The sequence below is a fragment of the Triturus cristatus genome, chromosome 10 (assembly GCF_964204655.1).
Source record: "Triturus cristatus chromosome 10, aTriCri1.1, whole genome shotgun sequence".
In the NCBI taxonomy this organism is placed as follows: Eukaryota; Metazoa; Chordata; class Amphibia; order Caudata; family Salamandridae; genus Triturus; species Triturus cristatus.
The window spans coordinates 864328544-864342316 of record NC_140593.1 but is presented as its reverse complement, the minus strand read 5'-3'; the positions used below and the strand labels follow the sequence as shown (position 1 = coordinate 864342316).

The window sequence follows — 13773 nt, the reverse complement described above, 5'->3', positions numbered from 1 at the left end:
CAGTTCCTATATGCAATTATCCAGTAATGGGGTATAACCATTTCCGCGCAATTGTGGGAACACTTCCAGTTCACCCTGAGAACATCCGCCACACAGTTATTCTATAGGCATCGAGTTAAACATATTTTACAGCCAGACGTAGAGATATAACATTGTGTGTCCAAGATCACACGGTGTCCTTGGAGTTCCTGAACTGCCCACCGGAGTCAAAATCCAGCATAGCCGCAGATAACGCCTGTTTATGGGGTTATTCCATGTTGTAAGATGAACATCAACGGCGGTCTGTTCAAGGCTGTGCACATCACAGTAGTGTTGCAGGTGCTTCGACTACGTCACACACATAAAACAGCTAGGCTGCGAGGGCTCTGGGAGATCAACGCGGACACAATGTTTATTTTTCAGTGCCTATTCAGACATGTCCTGCTGCTCACGTTGTTCGGGTAAAACGTCTTTTTAGGTTGATGCTTACGCGGTCTGGTTTGTAAATACTTCTTGGGAACATAATGAAAGCTTCCCTTGGAATGCACTCCACTCATTGGCCATGTGTTTTGTAACTCACATTTGATTGCTTTCTATTTGCTGGCTTTATTTGTTTTAGGATGTCCCATGTATTTGTTCCTTATGTGGAGTACAGCCTGTTTACTGTATTCTTCTACGAGTGCTTGCCTTCTGTAAATGGGCCTTTAGATTTTGTTCCTATCTTGTCACATTTGCTGTGCATTCAGGGCCGGCTTTAGCACTGGTGGCGCCGTGTGCGACAATGTTTGTTGGCGCCCCTCCAATGACCACCTCTGCCATGAATTTCCTCACTAGCACCCTTTAACAGTGCCCCTCATGTCTCCAAAATCACTGTCTCTCAGATTAATTTAGTTTTATAGCACCACTCATACCAGTGTAAGGTGCCAGAGCAATTTACATCACACACACACATTGCACAGAAACAAACACATGGGTGTAAATCAGTGTATTGTATAGGAAATGTTACATCAGACAGGCCTACAAGGTGTAGTCTAGGAGTAACATTTAATGGATACTGGTAGGCAATATAGTTTAAGGGTCCATATTCTGGAAAAGCACAAATTCAGAATTTAAAACATAACACCATTGTTAGGGGTTCTCTTTAATAATAAGAATAGTTTTCTACCCAAATGAGCCCTTTGGGGAAGATTAGTATATTGAACGACTGGGCCAAAAATCATATAGCTCTAACTATATACCTTGCAGTTTGCATGCAGCTCTTTGATGATAGTTAATAGCTCAATGTTCTATATTAGGATTTTGACTTGTAAACTACAATTAACAAAAAGAGCTCTTTTATAGAAACAGTAACCCACTGCCCTATTTACATTATATGCACTTTGTGATCTGCATGGTACACGTTCTTAGCAGCAGGCACATTAACCCTCTGAGCTACCTTTCCATGAGTCAAAACTTCCACTAGACAAACCTTCTGTCTCTTTCCAGGAAGATGATTAATCACCGGAGGTATCGTACTTTTAATTAATGCCTGAAAATTGCTGGAGGCCAGGTACGCGTCAGAAGGTGCTTTTAAAATGTTAATATCCTTTCCAAAATGACCACCCCACCACCCCACCCAAAGTCAGCGCCCGGTGCCATGGCACCGATCGCACCGCCCTAGAGCCGGCCCTGTGTGTATTCAAAGAAAGAGGCCAAATGTCGGGCTCTGTCTTCAGAGGGAGCTTGGTGTATATTATTTTTCTTTCTCTAACTTCAAATTGAGAGGAGTTATCTGACAGTCTGATGGTGTGTGAAAGGAAAGGCCTTTTCTAGCACACAACAAAATTGAAATGTCGGTAAATGAACTGTGCAAATATTTCAGAATTAGAAAAGCACAAATGAAGCAATTCTTTTTGTAATTCTGAAGTGTGGAAAAACATTTTAATAGGATCAAAACCAATCAATATACTAGGTGATGCCATTTCCACACTTTTTTTGTGTGTGTGCTGTTAGTAAAATGTATGTCTGTGCAAATGTAATGGCCATTTCAAATGAAAATGTGTTGTCTGTAATGGCATACCATACATACTCTACCTCTTGAAGTTGATATTCCTATCCCTCTGGTCTGGTCAGACCACCACATACATGCTCAGGGTCAGATGGGCCAGGCTTAGAGGCCCACCTGCTAATAAAGGCAACTTATCCCGTACGGTAAGAGCCGTTCATAAAGTCCAATCTGAAGCCCTCTGCAGTAGGCTGGAAGAGGGAAAGCCCTCTCTCTCCAGCAAGGTCGATGAGGATGTTAGTCTTATTGATAGTTGGATCAAGTCCTCCATGCGAGCCTTCGCTCCAGAAAGAGGGAAACAGCGGCATCGGACTCAGCCATCTTACCCATGGTATAATCACTCTCTCAAAATAACCAAACTAGAATGTAAACGTAAAGAGACAATGGAGGGTGACCTACTGCCCTACAGCAAAAGCAGAGTATGAAGCACCTCTAGAAAAATATCATACAGAAATTAAATCGGCTAAAATCTTTAATGCTGGAAATTATTCCAAGGACATTTTTAAAATTGTTACATTTTTCACTTCTCCTGAAGCATGTACAAATCATAAACTACCTTCTCAGGAATGGTGTAAAGAACTCGCCCTTTTCTTCAACGAAAAAATAGCTACTATCCAGGCTAGCCTCCCCCACCTGGAGATGAAAGCGACGCCTTGGGTTATGGCACCGATAAGGTAACCCCCAGGAAGAATGTGGAAGTGTACAGTCCATATCTGGCTCATTTAGTCTCCTCTACTAAAGATAAAGTCATTTCTCTTGAATCGTTTTCTACGATCCCCATGGAAGACTCCCTTTTAGCATTGAGGCGCCTCAAATCAGGCTCTCCCTCGGATCCAGGTCCCACAGTTATCCTATCCCGTGGGACGAAGGCTTCTAACCCACTGGTGAATCAGCTGCTAACACCTCCCTCTCTTCAGCTACTACGCCCAAAAAATCGAAGCATGTTAAAATTGCACCTCTTCTTAATAAAACCCAGGCCGACCCCCCCCCGGGATCCGGCTAATTGCAGACGATCTCCCTCCTTCCAGCTCTCTCTCGAAAATTTTGGAAAACATGTAAATCAACAGCTATCCTCTCACTTAGAAATCAATAACTTGCTACATGCTAGTCAATCGGGGTTTCGACCTAACTGCAGCACTAAGACAGCATTGTTGGAAGTAGTCGATTTCATCAGACTTAGCCTGGATGTAGGAGATAGGGCACTGCTGGTTTTGTTAGATCTATCAGCTGCGTTCAATACGATCTCTAATCATATCCTACTAGCCCGTCTAAGCTCGGTAGGAATTAGAGGGCAGGCCTGGAATTGGCTTGCATCCTTTCTGGAGGAGAGGAGACAAGAGGTGTGGTGTGCCCCTTTCTCTGCCAACTCTCGTAAAGTGAGGGTAGGAGTGCCACACTATTTAATGTATATCTTACTCCCTTGGCAGAATCACTGGGGCCCAAATTGTGTCATATGCTAATGATACCCAACTGCTATTCTCTTGGAAGTATAAGGAGGCATTCCCAGGTGATAAAATGAGTAATTGCCTTAGTGCAGGGTTTAGGTGGCTTTCTTTAAATCAACTCAAATACAATGCTGGGAAGAACGAGCTCCTCTTCTTCGGTCAAGAAGCAGAGGTATCTTGGCAGTCTTTCTAGCTGGCCTGGGCTATCTATGAGCTAGAATTAAGTTCTATACCCCCAGAGAAACTTTTGATCTGCAAACCTTTTGTCTTGTCAAGGTTAGGAAGGCAAGGTCCGGGGCAGATCGATCTGTCTGTCTGTCTGTCTGTCTGTCTATCTGTCTATCCTCCCTCTGGAATAAACTTCCGCTGACAATTAGATGCATCAAAGTTACCCTCGTGTTTCAAAAACAGCTCAAGACTTCTCATTTCTAGTCCCCAAGTCCATCCCTCTTATTCCCTCGGTTGACCCTTCTCCTGTATTAGTGCCAGGACACTCCTTGGAGGAACAATTGCACTCTAGAAATAATCTACATAAGCATACTCCACTCTACACCACTCAACTCCACTCTGACACTCAACAACACTCTACACCACCTCACTCTATGGCACTATGTGCCACTCGACTTCTCTCTACTCCACTCTGTCGCTCTACACCACTTTACTCCACTCTGCTCAACTACAATCTATGTCACTCCACACTATGACACACTACTCTATGAAACTCCACTTAATGCCACTTCACTCTACTCCACTTTATGCCACTTCATGCCACTGTACTCCATTCTATGACACTCCAACCCCTCTATGCCACTCCACTCTACACCACTCTGTATCACTTAACTGTAGGCCACTCCACTACACTCTAAGCCTCTCCACTCTACGACTCTACTCACTGAAACTCCACTCTGGCAGTCCACTCTGACACTCCACTGTACACCCCTCTGCTCTGACATTCCACACCATTCTACCACACTCTATGCCACTTAACACCACCCTACAACAATTTATCCACTCTACTCCCCTAAACTCTATGCATCTCCACTCTACCCTCCTCCGCTCTGTGTGCCTCCAATCTACTACCCTCAACTCTACCACACTATACTCTGCTCCACCCTCCTCCGCTCTGTGTGCCTCCAATCTACTACCCTCAACTCTACCACACTATACTCTGCTCCACTCTACTGACTTTTTACTCCACTCCAAGACCATTTACTCCACTCAACATAATTTTACTCTATGGCCATACAGTTTATCACCCTCCGCTTTACAACACTCTACTCTACAACACTCCACCCAATGACATTCCACAATATTCTACCACACTCTATGCCCCTCTTCTCTACATCCCTTCACTTTACCCCAATCCATTCTACTGCAGTCTATGCCATTCCACTCTCTGACCGTTTACACCACTCTTCTTTATGACCAGACACTCTGTGCCCCTCCACTCTGCGTCTCCCCACTTTACTCCCTTCCACCCTACAACACTCTACTCTGAGTCCATAACACTCTACACCATGGCCCTCCACTCTATGCCTTTTTATTCTATGCCATTCTACTCTCCCACACTATATGCCACGCTACTATACACCACTCTACAATGCTTTACTCTGCTCTACAACACTCCACTCTACGATACTCCTACGACACTCCACGCCTCTACACTCTACCCCCTTCCACTCTATGCAATGACACTCTACGCTGCCCCTCCAATTTACACCCCTCCATTCTACGCCCCCCCACTTTACAATCCTCTACAACACACTCTGCCACTCAACAACGCTTCACAACACTACACTCTGCAAAATTGTACTCCACTCTGCGCAATGCCACTCCACTCTACGTCACCCCACTTTTCTCCACTCCACAACTCTCCACTCTATCCCACTCCACTCTGACACTATACTCTACAACATTCCCCTCCACTCTAAGCCCCTCCACTCTATACCCCTCTACGCCCGTCCACTCTGCACCACTTTATGCCACCCTACTCTACGCCACTCTATGCCACTCTAGTCCAATCCACTCCATGAGACTCTATTACTTTACAACCCTCCACCCTACTCTACCACACTTCACGACACTCCGTCACTCTACACCACTCCACTCTACAACACCCTTCTACACTCTGTCACTCCACTCTGACACTACTCCACTCTAGGCCTTTCCACTCTACGACACTCTAGTCCACTCTACACCCCACCACCCTACACCCATCCACTCTGACATTCTGCTGCACTCTATGAAACTCCCGTTTCACCACTTTACTCCACTTTATGACACTCCACTCTGATACACTACTCCACTCTACTGCACTTCTCCACTCTACGCCACTTCACTCTCTGCCATTCTATGCCACCCCACTCACTGACATTTCACTCTACAACATTCTACTCTACTCTGTGCCCCCCAATCTATGCCCACCACTCTACTCTACTCATATCTGCTCCACTCTACACCACCCTGCTATACTCTGCACTACTCTACTCAACAACACTCTACTGTACGACACTCTACTCTATTCTGCGACACTCCACTCTACTCCATGACCCTCTACTCCATGACACTCCACTCTACGACACTCCACGACTCTTTACATCATTACACTCTACAAAACTCTACTCCCCTCCGCACCCCTAAAGTCTATGCCACTAACTTTTAGCTATGCTGTACAACTGCCACACTGGTATACAACATGGCTAAGACACATTGGCAAAACCAACAGCTCTTGCATGGGCAAGACCGATTGGCTTTGCAAATGTTTGTTAGTATGTTCATTTGTGTTTTTCTAAGGAGTGCTAATGACCATTAGCAGTGAGTTGCTTGTATTTTCATTTGTAAAGTTGTCTCTTCACTCCAACCGTCTGGGCTCTTTGACCCTTAATCACCTACAAGAAACAAAGGCTGAAAGTCAGGAACTACGTTGCATTTTCCATTTCAGTTGTCTACCAAGTGGCACTGTGGCATATATGACATGGCTGAAATCCCTAGTATTTCAGCATGTTGTCATTATGGACTCCAAAACCTAACCAGCAAAGTGCTGTAGGCTAAAATGCTAGAACCAGCCAACGGTGAGATATGACATGGAGCGACTTCTCAGCTATGTTTTTAAACTGGACAAAGTTGTGTAGTCAATCAAAAAAAATTACTGGTTTTAACTGATAAAACCAAAAGCAAAATATGCTCGCATATTTTGCGAGGATTCACACTTTTATTTACATTATGCATTAAAACCAGCAATAACAATGTAAATTGGTGTCTTTTTTTATAGTGGAACGTTTTATACTGATCTTCATTATACAATAAAGGCATAGCATAGACAGCATGCACACAACCTTCCTAACACAAAGAATAATCGAAAACCGGGTGGCAGTAGCAGAAGGAGCATAACACGATTCTCATACAAGACCAGTACAACACTCGTAGCTAACACACTAAAGAGGGAGTGGGATGACTTAAAGGACTGTTGCAGGCTACCTGTAAAGAGTCATAAACTTGCAAGAAGTACCGAACTCTTGAAACAAATATCCAAATCTCTTATGGGATTATCATCCAAGCAAAATGATGAACCCTCTCCTATGTAGTGTGATAGGCTTGATCAGTGGGTTCCACATCTAGCATTGAGAAGCATCTGAGAGTACTACTATTCATATACAATCTCTAATTTTTAGGTTTCCTAGTTTTGGTGAGGTTATGCCCTGGTATGTCATTATTTGTGTTCACCCTTTGTTAAACTGTCAGATCTTTACTAAAATTGAGTGTGGGTGAGCTCAAAATGTTTTTACGGGTTTCTCACTCGCATACGATTAAAAATAGGAGGATGGAGGAGTGGACCGCTTCTCTTTTCCACTGAGATGTTTTGATGCGTGAATATTTCCCCTGTGAGGTGAGGCGTCTTACTCAGGACTATCGGTCTCGGTATCTCACATCAAATATTGTGAAATAGTCCTTGGTTCATTGGGCATGTTATGTACATGCATTCAGTATATCCTTTGTTTTCTCATAAGATAGCACTACAGCACTAGAACAACATTTTTATAGAACAGGTACACCTTGGGCAGAAATAGTGGAAGCTTCTCTCCTTCAGAGGGCAAATGTAGGTAGGGCAGCAGCAGCTGAACCTTTCCCAATCATATAACATATAAACATGGAGTCGCAGGAGGGTAATCACTGCTTCATCACAGAACAGGTACAACATTGTAGTAACATGGCAAGTATCCCTCTTTCACAGAAGGCAGCAAGTGCAATCTTCCATTCACTGCAGATCCAACAGGTTAGACTAGTACAAGCTTCCACTGCTTACAGCACATGTTCTATTAAGACATAAGTGTTAGGTGGGTTACAGACACACCTCTGAAGCTTATTCTCAATTCCAGAGGAATGTATAGGTGGAAGAGTGAGTGTATATGCAAGTTCTGACACCATTCTCATTTGATATTCCACAAAGTCCTGCCACTGTCATTCGAAGACTTGCTATTTGTATAATTCAGTGGTTTCCATGTATTAAGTTTTTACTCAGTAGGTCATTGTCATACATCAGTCCAGCTACAGCTTAAGTAACATAGGCACACAGGTTCCAACCTCTTTAACAATGGTTTTGAATGCATGCACACCTGGTGCTGTGCAATCCTAGCATTAGTGCTGCATGTGTTCAAACTGGTGAGGGCTGCCCCTGATGAATATACTGTTTTCCATTCCCCTTCTCAATATTCTGTTCCTCCATCCAGGCATGAGGAACACATCTTCAGATCAATGGACTGGTTTCCAGTCACTTTAGGATACCCATTAGCTAAAGGGTGGTTTGTGGACCTATTGCATATGAGACGGCTGGTAAATTCTCAATATGTGTGTTTCTGCAATGTTCTTTCACAACAGTTAACCTGTTCATTGCTTTGTTGTTACATAACAAAGAACACGTTAACTGTTGATGTACGAGCCCTCCCTGCATCCTCTTTCATCACAAGTAGGCCCTGAGCTGTACCAGCATGGTAACGCAAGGATCCACACAGAGAAGGCTCTCTCATTTCAGGTCTCTAACCCGACCTGCTCGGGCCCATTTATTAGGTTCACTGATGTCAATCGGATCCACCCTTGGTCCATGTAAAACAGAGAGGAGACTGGCCATGAGCCCTACTCTAGGGCTACAGCACTAGTGCATGCATGCAAAGGTTACAATCCTGCCTTAATACCAAACGTAACACTCAGGACATGCACTGTGAACCTGGATGGACTAGACAAACACATACATATATCTGGCAGCTGGCGGATCTCACCACATAGCCCTAGTACCATTGAAAGGTGCCAAATTGGTGGGTAGGTGGAACCTCGAGTACCTGGTTCCAACAGTCTCTCAACTTGAGATTGTTCAGATCACAAACTCCACACTTTCCCTGGAAGCAACTCTCCCAGGGCCTCTGATATATCAGAGCTCAATTCTTCATCATCATCCTCCGGGCCCAGATTTAGACTCATCAGTTGTTTGAAGAATGACAAGATACATTTTTCCTCTCCTACACTTTTCTGAGCAGTAATCATGGTGCCCTTTATCTGTATCGTGGTAGGAGTGTGAAAGGTAACTGGAACATGCTCTCAGGATGTCTGTTGCTTATAAATACTGGAGCATCCACCTGTAGGGTGTGACTGTGCTCATGACTTGCATAGTCATTAGTCTGGTGTTGATGCTGTGTTACATGGTCACTGTCTATAACTTCTTGGGTCCGGTTGGGATGGTGTAGTATAGTCTCTCTGACAGTTCTGCCCCTGCAGGTCTAGCTTTGGGTTGTCTTGTTTTAGAGTGAGGAGTTTGGCAGCACTCCCACATGAATGAGTGAATAACTCACTCAGTGGTCTCATGGCTAGTTCCTGCGATGTAGTTCGCGTTGGTGCGCATATATCCCTTTACTTCCCCATTGGCCTGTGGGGAATTATCCAGGTGTACTTGTTTCCTAGGGACTCTAGGTACTCTGGTATTTCTTGTCATTGGAAGGGTGGTCCATTGTCTGTTCGGATTTCCTTGAGGAGGTGATGCGCGGCCATTATTTTCTCGTGTTTTTGTATCCCCTCTTCAGCTGAGGTAATGTTGACAATGTCAGTCTCCTGGTAGTTTGAGAAGTCATCCACAGGATGGGATTTCCGTTAAGAAGACTCACAAAGTCCGCGCTCGCTCTCACAATCAGTTGGCTGGTATGGGTTTGGCAATGAGGGTTCACGACAGATCAGGATTTCCCGTAGCCTGACATAGATGACATTCCTTTACCACTTCTTCTACCATCTTGTTCATCTGGAAGAACCAGAGTTTCCATCAGAGTCAGCTGTTTGTTTTCATGATCCTTGATGCCCAGCATGGGCTAACTTTGATTCCCTTGATGAGGTCCTGGGGTATCTCTAGTCGGTGTCCCCTCAGGAAGCAATTATTTTCGAAGATTGCCAGATTGTGTTGTACGTGATAGATGGACTCTAACACCTGTTTGGATTCTGGAGTTGGTCAGGTCAGGAGTCTCTTTATGGATGTTCAGGTTCTGGTGGAGACAGGTTCCATTGCCATTAATAATCCCTCATTGTGCTCAGTAGCGTGCACTATTTCCTCCAGCGGAATAAGCCGAGGTTGAGACCTCTCTAATACAAGCCAAATGTATTCTTCGCTGTCCTTGGGTGTGTTTTCTTTTTCAAGGATGTCTAGTCTTGGATGTTGAGAGGTAGTTGGCCAGATTGTGAGACCCCAGTTTGCACTCAAGTGTGAGAGAGTACTCTTTCAGTTGGAGTATCCATTTCTATATTCTCAGGGAACATGCTGATGACAACTCCTGGAATAGTGGGACCTGTGGTTTGTGATCACTGTGGATGACAAAAGGATGTATGTATGGTTACAGGTGAAAGTGCCAACACCCCACTGTAAGGTGAGTGCTTCTTTCTTGATTTGCAAGAATGCGCATGTGTTCACATACACTTCTGGTACAGACTCGCCACGTGGCTACCTTTGTGACAGGATGGGTTCTCATTTTGTAGGACTGGCATCTTCTGCCAGTTCATATTTTTTTACAGTTGGTCAAAATAGCCTAAGGTGGTTTCTGCTGACCAGGCTCTTTTGGTGTCTCTGAATGCTTTATCTTGGGTGTCTTCCCACTCCCATGTGACAGATTACGATTAATTTACACAAAGGGGTTGTGAAGTTGGTTGGTTTTTTTTTTTTACGAAACACCACAGTAGCTGACTATTCCAAGTAATCTCTGAATCCCCTGTCACCAATGTGGTGGGGGTACTGCTGTTTGGATGTCCTTCACTTTTGCAGGGTCTAGGGCTACTCCCTCTCCGAAAAGCGGCATCTGAAGAATGTCACTTGTCTCTGTGTAAATTCACACTTTTCAGAAAACAAAGTGTCAGGCTGCTGTTTTGGAGCCTTTGGAGTATTTTTCTAAGGTGAGTGTGATGTTCTTTCTGGGTCTTGGCATATGTTGTCATTGACATTGACGCCCCCTGTCAGTCCTGACATGTCAGTCCTGACAGTACCTCCCTTATGGAATTTTGAAATACTGCTGCAGTACTCAATATGCTGAAGTTGAGCCTTTTGTAGCGGCTAGACCAACGTAAGTAGAAAAAGTAGTGATGTAACTAGATGCTGGATATAGCAAAAGTTGGTGGTATCCCGACTGGAGGTCTATTTTTGGAAACCCACTGGGGCCGCTGGTTTCACATACAGGGCCGTTGATGGATGGGGCGAGGTGCCTCTCATGTTTGGTGGCCAAGTTTGGGAGGCCCATATCCACGCACAATCTCACCGCCCCAGATTCTTTTGGCTTTCTAGTGACCACTATGGGTAACACCCAGGAGGTTGGTCCTCCCAACAGTTTTGATAATGTTTTCCCTTTCCAACTTGCAAAGCTCCTCTTTCATCTTTGCTCGGAGGTGGAATGCTATCTTGCAGTGTCTGAGGGTCACTGCTTGTACGTATTTGTCAATGTATAGCCATGCATAGTCTTTTCCTTGTGGCATCTAATGCCTTTAAAAACATAATGGAATTTTTCTAGAAGACCACCAAGTTCGTTGACATGCCCACTTTATGCTAGCCGGAAGATTTGTAGGTGTTCAGCAGTCAGGTAGCACAACAGCATGCTGGACCCTCCTGTGATAACATATATCATCTCCATGGAGTTGCAGTCCCTTGTGAGATATTGGCAAAGAAAAACATGCCAGTGATTGAGGGTTAGGATGCTCACAGGCAAATACTCACACCTTAATGGGCTTTGTCGAAGGTTGATCCAGCAGTCGCTCACATAGTTCCCTGGCCATCACATTAATGCAGGCTTCAGTATCCATGATAGCTGTGAGGGACCTATCCCCTGCTAGTATCTAACATGTTTGGGTGAACATGGGGTCGCTCTCATTAGCTCCACTGCATGTGCTTTTTTAGCATCATCTTTGGTGCTGGTCTCAACCTCCAGGGTGACCGCATTCACTGTATTCCTGTGAATGTTTTTTATGGCTGGCTTTATCAACATACTTTGGCAAAATGGTTAAGCTTTCCCCACACTAACTTTAACATAGTGGCCCTCCTGCTGCTGCTATACAAACTTCAGAATGTTCTATATCCAATCCTGCAAACCATTTTTGCTCACCTCAATGCAATACTGTGAGGTTTACTCTGGAACAGTCGGCCTCCGAGGATCGCATTGACCAAATGTTTTAAAGCTACGTTCAATGGGGGCATGGCCATGCCGGCCATCACGCCGAACATTAGGTCATACTACAGAGCCTCACATCTTGTGGTCTTGAATGAGTGTTGGTTTGGTGGGTTTGAGAACAAAGCTTACGAGACCGAGGAGTGGGCGATGCAAAGGAACACAACTCTCCCACTTTCTGTATGGGGACAGTTCCACAGGAGCTTCCTCTGGCCACACAACTGGTACTCAGGATTTGCGGTGGCACTGTTTGGGCACTTGGCTGGTCCTGGCACTTAACAGAGGAGATCCCCCTACGACTGAGCACCTGGCTCTGACAAGTGGTCAATCTGCTAGGTTTCAGACAATGGGATCTCATAGGCATTTCTAAATTTGGTGACCTTACTCTCTTGGCCATTATGGAGATCCTTCTTGGAATTGCCAACTGAATATGATCTCCACCACAACCAGTTTTACTAATATTTGCAGGTTGGGCACACGCCATCTCCTCACATCCAGATCTTGGAAGTGCTCTCAGCATACATCCCACTAGAGGCCAAGGTATTACTGACAAATCACAAAGAGCCATTTTTCCTTTATACATCACTTGTGGTTCAAACGCTGGATATGTTTCACCATCTATGGGAGAAATGGGGTGGGGACCTAGGTGAACTGATGACTGGCTTGAGGTTACAGTATCCCCTAGAGACGCTGCCATAGCCTCAATTTTGTGATATTAAAATGAAATCTCTACACATAGTATATCTCACGAGGCTGAGGCTGTGGAAATTGGGGGTAGTTTGGTCACAGCTGTGCCTGCGGTGCATCTTACATATGGGAGTTTTTTTACACACTGTCTGAAGCTGTGTAGTGCTCAAGCCCTTCTGGGATGGGGTACTTGCATGCCTCCAGGAGGTCCTGGGCTGGCGTCCCCATAGATACTCCAGGACTCTCTTGCTACACATAACATAAGATATAGCTGGCAATGGACACAAAAGAGCACCCTGGTGGCTGGGATTGGTTATGGCACAAAAGAGCACTCTTGTGGTAAAGATATTTCTTAACCCTAGAAACATACAACAGCACTTTTGATAGAGGGATGGAAGAGGGGCTAGACTGCGGCCTTAGTCTTGAGCAGTCCATATATATGGCTCGGGACTGCCCCCAAGGCATAATGAGATATGGAAGGGGTGGGGCTTGTGTAGGGGAAACCAACTCAAACCTTGTAGAGGATGATCCTCGTCTCTTGACCCGGATCTTCACACACTTGAGCCTAATGTTGCCTAGACGGGGGTAAAGGGGATCATGGAGAGACCATTCCTATTGAGGCTGCAAAATTGTGTGCGAATATTTGGCAATGTTATGACTTCACGGTTCCAATGCACTGTCTAACAACGGTTTTGTTTTGCATTATGGAAAAAGCAGTAAAAGGTTATATAAGAAAAACAAGCTTGCCACACAATACTCACTTTTTCCCCTTTACCAGACAACCACTGATGTGTGGGAATGACCCTTGACACTGTCCGCAGGTATGACGTGTTTGTGTCAAATACAACAATAGTTGATGGGAGGAATGTGTGCAATAAGAATAACGACTGACAATCGCCCAGTGTAGCATTCTAACCCATCATACTTTTTCCCACAATGCCAT

The 13773-nt window shown here is 44.8% G+C and overlaps 1 protein-coding gene across 1 annotated transcript in view; it reads left to right on the top strand.

Moving 5' to 3' along the window:
* The window catches only part of LOC146796125 (uncharacterized), a 97329-nt gene that overhangs the window by 1212 nt on the left and 82344 nt on the right, over positions 1 to 13773 (top strand). The window lies entirely within an intron of this gene.